The sequence below is a fragment of the Notolepis coatsorum genome (genome assembly GCF_963971535.1).
Source record: "Notolepis coatsorum genome assembly, chromosome: 5".
NCBI classification, from domain to species: domain Eukaryota; kingdom Metazoa; phylum Chordata; class Actinopteri; order Aulopiformes; family Paralepididae; genus Notolepis; species Notolepis coatsorum.
The window spans coordinates 110,767,016-110,774,898 of record NC_140169.1 but is presented as its reverse complement, the minus strand read 5'-3'; positions in this window follow the sequence as shown (position 1 = coordinate 110,774,898).

The following is a 7,883-nucleotide window of genomic DNA, read 5'->3' as shown; positions in this document are numbered from 1 at the left end:
GAAAGTGGGTAGTGATCCACATTCCTTTACAGCTTTGGGTAGGGCGTTCCACATTGATGTGGCATAATTGCGAAACGTGTTTAGTCCCTTATTTGAGCCGAATCTGGGTTTAACATGATTTGTGGAGCTCCCTCTGGTGTTGTGATCGTGGTATTCACTGACCTTTGGGAAGTATTTTGCCATGTACATGGGTACCTTGGTCGTGTAGTGTATCTTGTAGACCAGGCCCATTGCAAGTTGCTGTACTCTGTCATCTACTCTAAGCCATCCTAGGTTGTCAAAGTGGGCAGGGGTGAGGTGGGTTCTAGGAGTAAGGTCAAGCAGTAGTCTGACCAGTTTGTTTTGAGATGTTTGTAATTTTGTTTTTAGCGCATTTGAGGTGCTTTGGTACCATGAGGTGCAAGCATAGTCGTAGTACCCCTGAATGAGTGCTCCTGCCAGAGTCTTCAGGGTATTCTTGTTTACCAGAGAGGAGATCCGGTACAAGAATCGAGTTCGTTGGTTGACTTTTTTTATTACATTGGATGCCATTTTGTCACAGGAGAGATTAGCCTCTAGGATGGAACCCAGGTAGGTAATTTCATCTTTCCTTGTGACAATATTGTCACCCACTGTAACTGAGAAGCCGTCGGTCTTGCTGAGTTTGTTATTTGAACCGAAGAGAATGGACTCTGTTTTGCCCATGTGTAATGATAGTTTGTTATCAGCGAGCCATATGCAGATTCTGCCTAGTTCAGAGCTGAGGGTTTTTTCAACCTGTAACTTGTTCTTGTCAGAGACCAGCAGGGCTGAGTCGTCCGCAAACAGGAACAAGTTGCAGTCACAAGCTGACGACATGTCATTTGCATAAATTAGGAACAGTAGCGGTCCTAGTATGCTTCCTTGTGGAACACCACAGCTCACTGTGAGAGGGGGGGATAGGGTACCGTTTACCTCCACCATCTGTTCCCTGCCCTCAAGGTAGGATTGCATCCAGCTCACTGATAGACTATCAAAACCAATTGCTTTTAGCTTGTCAATCAGAATGGAGTGATTGACCGTGTCAAATGCCTTTTGTAGGTCCAGCATGACCATGCCGCAGTATTTGCCTGCGTCCACCTCTTGTTTGATGTGGTCATTCAAATAGAGAAGGCATGTGTCAGTGGAGTGGGATGTTCTGAAGCCAGATTGGAATTCGTAGATTAGATTTTTTTCCGCTAGGTACTTTTCGACCTGTTCGTAGACTATTTTTTCCATGACTTTCGAGATGGAGGTGAGAATAGAAACAGGGCGGTAGTTGCCTGGGTCTAATTTGCTGCCCTTTTTGTGCAGAGGGGTCACCCTCGCAATTTTGAAGTCCTTGGGGACGTGTCCCTGTTTTATGGAGAGGTTTATTATGTGTGTGATGATTGGGGTGATGGCGGCTGCTGAGTCTCTGAGGAATTTGGAGGGGATGTTGTCATGGCCAGTGGCCTTGTTAGGTTGGAGGGCGCTCAGTTTATTGAGTACCTCATCTGTTGTTACCATTTCTAGCTTGAAGTCGTCCTTGCGGACCCCTAGGTTTTTGTAGTAAGCTACTATGTGTTCTACCCCATAAAGCCCTGAGTGGGAGGGTAGTTTGTTTACCAGTGTTGTGGCTATGTTTGTGAAGAAAATGTTTAAGTAATTGGCTACATCCAGCTTGTCTGTGATGAGCGTGTTGTCCGTTTTTATGTTTATGTTTGAGAATCTGGTTTTAAGTTTTTTACTGCATCCTAGTTGATTATTGAGTAATTTCCAAAGTTCACGTGGTTTGTTTTTGTTTTCCTCAGTTTTGTCATTGATGAAATTCTTTTTTGCAGTTTTGATCATGGAGTTTACGTCGTTTCTTAGTCTGTTTCTTTCTAGTTTGAGTTCAGTCACGTGGACTTGGAGTTCACTGCTCGTGCTTTTAGTAAGCTTTGACTGACTTTTACGAAACTCAGAGCATTTTTTGTCTCTGGTTTTCATAGCGGCCAGTATTTCGGAGTGCATCCACGGCTCAGCGCGATTTTTTACCCTGGTGGTTCTTAGGGGGGCCATGTCGTTTAGTATTGTTGAGAATTTGGTTTTGAAACCAAGCCATGTTTCTTCAACCAGTGTACCATTGAGTTCATCTGACCAGTCCAGGCTCTCCAGTTCAAGGTTAAAGGCCTCGCTAGAGTAGGTTTTGAGGTCTCTAGATGTGACTGTTTTGTGGCAGCCAGCCTTTTGTTTTAGTTTTTTGCGGGTACAGAATATCATATAATGATCACTTAACCCGCATGCTATAACCCCTTTATTGGTGTTGACATACAGCAGGTCCAGGGTCCTGTTTTCCCTGGTGTGGCAGCTGACATACTGTGTGAAATTTGGTAGCGATTTGTCCAGTTTTACTTGATTAAAATCCCCTGAGATGAGGATTAGAGCCTACGGTTGTTTTGTTTGTAGAATAGCATGTTATATAACAGACATAATAATAATAATACATTTGTCTTATGTCATGATATATCTGTCCCTTCGCAAATATGAAATATGACGTTGAGATTATGAATTGAGAATGACGTTTTGAATTCTTATTGATTTGTCTTTGTTTCTCCAGTAGGAGGCACTGGCAGTATAAATGATTGTAACGTTCCCCCGGTCCTGCTTCACAACTCCCATCTGTTCCAATACTATCCACCTGCAGAACCCCAGATCCCCGCAGGCTGAGGATTCGCAGGCTGAGGATCCGCAGGCTGAGGACACTCGCTTCCATTGGCTGATTTGGGTCACGTGACCGTGACCGTGTTATATAACAGACATAATAATAATAATACATTTGTCTTATGTCATGATATATCTGTCCCTTCGCAAATATGAAATATGACGTTGAGATTATGAATTGAGAATGACGTTTTGAATTCTTATTGATTTGTCTTTGTTTCTCCAGTAGGAGGCACTGGCAGTATAAATGATTGTAACGTTCCCCCGGTCCTGCTTCACAACTCCCATCTGTTCCAATACTATCCACCTGCAGAACCCCAGATCCCCGCAGGCTGAGGATCCGCAGGCTGAGGACACTCGCTTCCATTGGCTGATTTGGGTCACGTGACCGTTGTTGCACCCAATGGCTGAGGGGACCCGCAGGCTGAGGACGCTCGCTTCCATTGGCTGATTTGGGTCACGTGATTTGGAGCAGCGGAAAGGAACCAAAAAATTATAATAATAAACACTGAACAGACGTAGACAAAATGGGGGCATCTTTGGACACCCCTGCGGCTTGTCCTTTGTGTAGTTATGCATATCGGGACCCGATCACGTTGAAGTGCAAGCATCGTTTCTGCAAGTTTCTGGAGTGACTTCGCGACCGGTCCGTTTTATTGTCCCGAGTGGCGGTGCAACACCTCGTACAAGATTGATTGATTGATTGATTGATTGATTGATTGATTGATTGATTGAAACGTTTATTAACAGATTGCAGAATGGGTACAGTACAGTACAGCTCAATACATACAATTGTTAAGAGGATGCAGACCTGAGAAAGACTGATGAATGAATTGAAAATGGGGGACCCTGTAAACAAGACGAAAGTATTTCTCTGGGCTGCATCCCCTTAACAATTGTGTATTGAGCTGTACTGTACTGTACCCATTGATTGATTGATTGAAAAGTTTATTAACAGATTGCAGAATGGGTACAGTACAGTACAGCTCAACAATACACAGACCAGAGAAAGACTTTCGTCTTGTTTACATCAGGGTCCCCCATTTTCAATTAATCATAACATATATGACATACACGACATACAGATAGACAGTACTGCTACATCTATACATTTATGACATACCAGATTTGCAAATACAGTACTGTTTGTGCTACAAAAAGTGTCCAGAAAAAGAGTGTATATACATACATACTTCCTTAACTGTCTCAGGTGGTAGAGGCGCTGCTTCACCTTCTTTACGACTGAGTCTAATAATAATAATAATAATTTAGGACCTGCTCAGAGGTCATCAATCGGCACACATGCGATGCATGCATGCAATTCGTATCTGCGATTAACCCATCCCATCGTCCTTCCCCCCCAAGGGCAGCCGGGAGCAGACGGGCGTCAACGTGAGCCGCGCCAGGGGACCAATCCAAGTGCTCCTGTCCGTCTTCGTCAAGGACGCCACAGCGTTAGCGATCTGTTGTTGTGCATGTTTTTCCATTGGGTTTATCTTATCGGGGGGGAAACCCTTGCGAGCACATGCAAACATGCAAACTCCACACAGAAAGGCCCGGGAGATACCCCACCTGGGTAACTGGCATCATGGAAACCTGGTCCCCAAGCGGGAATCGAACCCTGGACCTTCTTGCTGTGAGGCGACAGTGTTAACCACTACACCACCATGCCGCTATCGTCTATGTGTGTTGTCCATGTCAGGTCCTCTGAGATGTGGACCCCCAGGTACTTGAAGCTGCTCACCCTGTCCACGGTAGCCCCGTTTATAACATTACATCTCTAATATATTGTATAACATTACATCTCTAACATACTGTAGTATTATAACATTACATGTCTAATATATTATATAACATTACATCTCTACCTACTGTAGTAGTTTAAGTAACAGGACATGTCTAACTCATCTCTGATCGCCTGTCTTCCTCTTGTATAGCTGGGCATATCTCCACTATTGTTCCATGAGGTCTACCTGCCAAAGAAGGACGACGGGGTAAAGACCGTGTCCCGCCGCCTGGACAACCAGAAGGGACACGGAGGCAGAGAGGACGGGGTAAAGACCGTGTCCCACCGCCTGGACGACCAGAAGGGACACGGAGGCAGAGAGGACGGGGTAAAGACCGTGTCCCGCCGCCTGGACGACCAGAAGGGACACAGAGGCAGAGAGGACGGGGTGAAGACCGTGTCCCGCCGCCTGGACGACCAGAACGGACACGGAGGCAGAGAGGACGTCTCCCTCCCCTGTCCCCGACTCTGTGTCCTGGACCGAGAGGAGACCGGGTTCGGGTTCCACCTGGGCTGTGTTCAGGATGAGCCCGGGACATTCATTAGCCAGGTACTCCATACTATAGGGATGCACCGATCCGACTCTTTCAGTCCCGATACTGATACCGATATACCTGGGCTTTGGGTATCGGCCGATACCGAGTACCGATCCGATACCCATTGTTCAATTAATAAACTGTATGCCTCACTGTGTGGAAGAGACTGGGATCATTCTTTTGTGCAAGGCAACATCAGGCTTGACATAGATATAAATGTACTGAATTGTTATTTATTATTAAATTAAATATAAACATATAAAAAACTCTAGGAAAATGGAGAGAAAGAGCGCATATACAGTAGGAAAATGAAAGCCGCAACCCAATCAGATAAGTCGACCCTAATTGGTTGGATGGAAGAGAGTCCAGTACAGATTATTGCCGACGAACACGACCATACAAAAGGTAACGAATAGCTGTGGAAGCTATTTGGCTCCAGGTTCACTTGCCTCATTTAAAACCTATATTGATATGCTGTTGCTACAGACCACCAGGTACTAATATTGAATATTTGGATACGATTTGTAATATGATACATAATGCCACGGATTCCGACCAGGAACTACTTTTGACTGCAGATATGAATATTAATTGGTTTGATAGTAATTGTTTTTTGAAAAGAAGGCTGATCAATGCAGCTTCTGTTTGCAACCTGTCACAGATCATGAACCTCCCAACCAGAATACATATTAATCAAGATGGTTCTAGGTCATCAACTTGTATTGATTACTTCATCACTAATGCTCCTGAAAAATGCTCGAATGTAATTTCTGTTGCTGTGGGTTTTAGTGATCACAACTTAATTGCATTAACTTGGAAAGCAAAAATACCCAAAAGTGGGCAGATGATAATTAATAAGCGTATGTATAAGGCTTTCTCAGAAGAGACGTTTTTAGAAGATTTAAAAGATGTGAATTGGGAGGTTGTGCTTGAGGGTAAGGATACAGAGGTTGCATTGTCATATTTTGTGTCATTATTTTCTAGGATTTGCGATAAACATGCTCCAATTAAAAAGCTGACAGTCAGAACAACTAAAACACAGTGGCTTGATAAAGAATTAAAAACAAGTATGACGAAGAGGAATGCTCTTAAAGTGTCTACAATTGCCTCTGATCTATCTTTAGACTGGAAGGCATATCAAGTCAAGTCAAGTCAAGAGTTTTAATTGTCACGGCATACAGGTATACAATGAAATGCGGGTGGTCTTGCCCGCAACGATGTGCAATACAGTGGTACAACATATAATAGAATCAAAAAATTGAAAACAACATTGTGCAGTAACAGGTAACAGGTAACATGGAGTGACATCTCGGTATCTGTACATAGTTATTTACAGAGCATATGGGACATGCTATAGTTAGCTTTTGTAGTGCAATACACTGTTCCTGTTATTCTAATTCTAATTTAAAGTGTCCTTTCCTTTGGCCATAAGTGTGCGTGTGTGCGACATGAGTGTGTGCCCGCTCATGTTAAAGTGTTAAGTGGCTGCTCGTGTGTGAGCGTGCACAGCGTGCATGTCGTGTGTGTGTTCATGTGTGCTTGTGTGTGGATAGTTCAATGTTCTGAGCACTCAATGTTCATTGTTCATGGCTCTGATGGCCTGGGGGAAGAAGCTGAGCCTATATCGAGCTCTTAGGAACAGAACCACTCAAATGAATAGACAGAAGAAGAAAAAATTATTATTATTTGAAGCTTGAAGAATATAAAAATGACAGTAAAAAACTTTGGAGGGCACTTAATGAAGCTATGGGGAGGGATACATTCACCAGGACACCTTCCTTCATAGAAGTGGAGGGAAAGTTTATTACAAAACCTGTGGAAATAGCCAATTACTTTAATAAAGTGGACACAATTAGAAGTCAGATGGGATCTGTGGATGGGAAACTCTCTGAATCAATAATAAAAAATGTAATTATGAAGGAAAAGGAGTGTAGCTTTGAATTCACGAAGATAAGTGTCAATGAGGTGGACACACTCTTGTCAAGCATGAAAAATGGCAAGCCATGCGGCTTTGACAATATAGATGGTAGATTATTACAGCTAGCGGGTTCGTTTGTAGCAGAGCCTTTATGTCACATTTTCAACTTGTGTTTTGAGTGGTATTTTTCCACAGTCCTGGAAGATTGCGAAGGTCACTCCGCTGTCAAAAACAGTAGGGAGGCCTTCACAGGACAAAATAGTAGACATGTGAGCATATTGCCTGCCTTGAGTAAATTAATGGAAAAGATTATATACAAAAAGGTACAGGCTTATTTTGATGGGAACAGAATCAATTCAGAACACCAACACGCATACAAAGCTGGCTACTCCACAAACACAGCACTCACATCGCTGACTGATAACTGGCTTAAACATATTGATAGGAAGTCAATGGTGGGTGCTGTGCTTCTGGATTTTAGCGCTGCATTCGACATTATAGATCATGGTCTTCTGCTCATGAAACTTTCAGCTTATGAATTCAATGAAAGTGCTATTAAGTTGTTAAAGAATTACTTACTTAATAGACTACAATGCGTGATGTTTAATGGCACACTATATTGGAGATGAGGGAACTCCATGCCGGAGTGCCCCAAGGGAGTTGCCTGGGTCCCTTGTTGTATGCAATATTCGTTAATGATTTACCATTAGTACTTAATAATGCATCAATGGAGATCTATGCAGATGATACTACAGTGTACATAGCGGCGGAAAAATCTGAGTCTGTTAATAGGTTATTGCAAGATGAGATAGTTCTAATTCCCAACTGGGTAAGTGAAAATAAGTTAAAGTTAAATGTTGCAAAAACCAAGAGTATAATAATAGCCTCAAAATATACATCTAGATCAAATCCTAAATGAAATCTAGTTCTGAACTGTGCTGATATCGAACAGGTCAGTGAG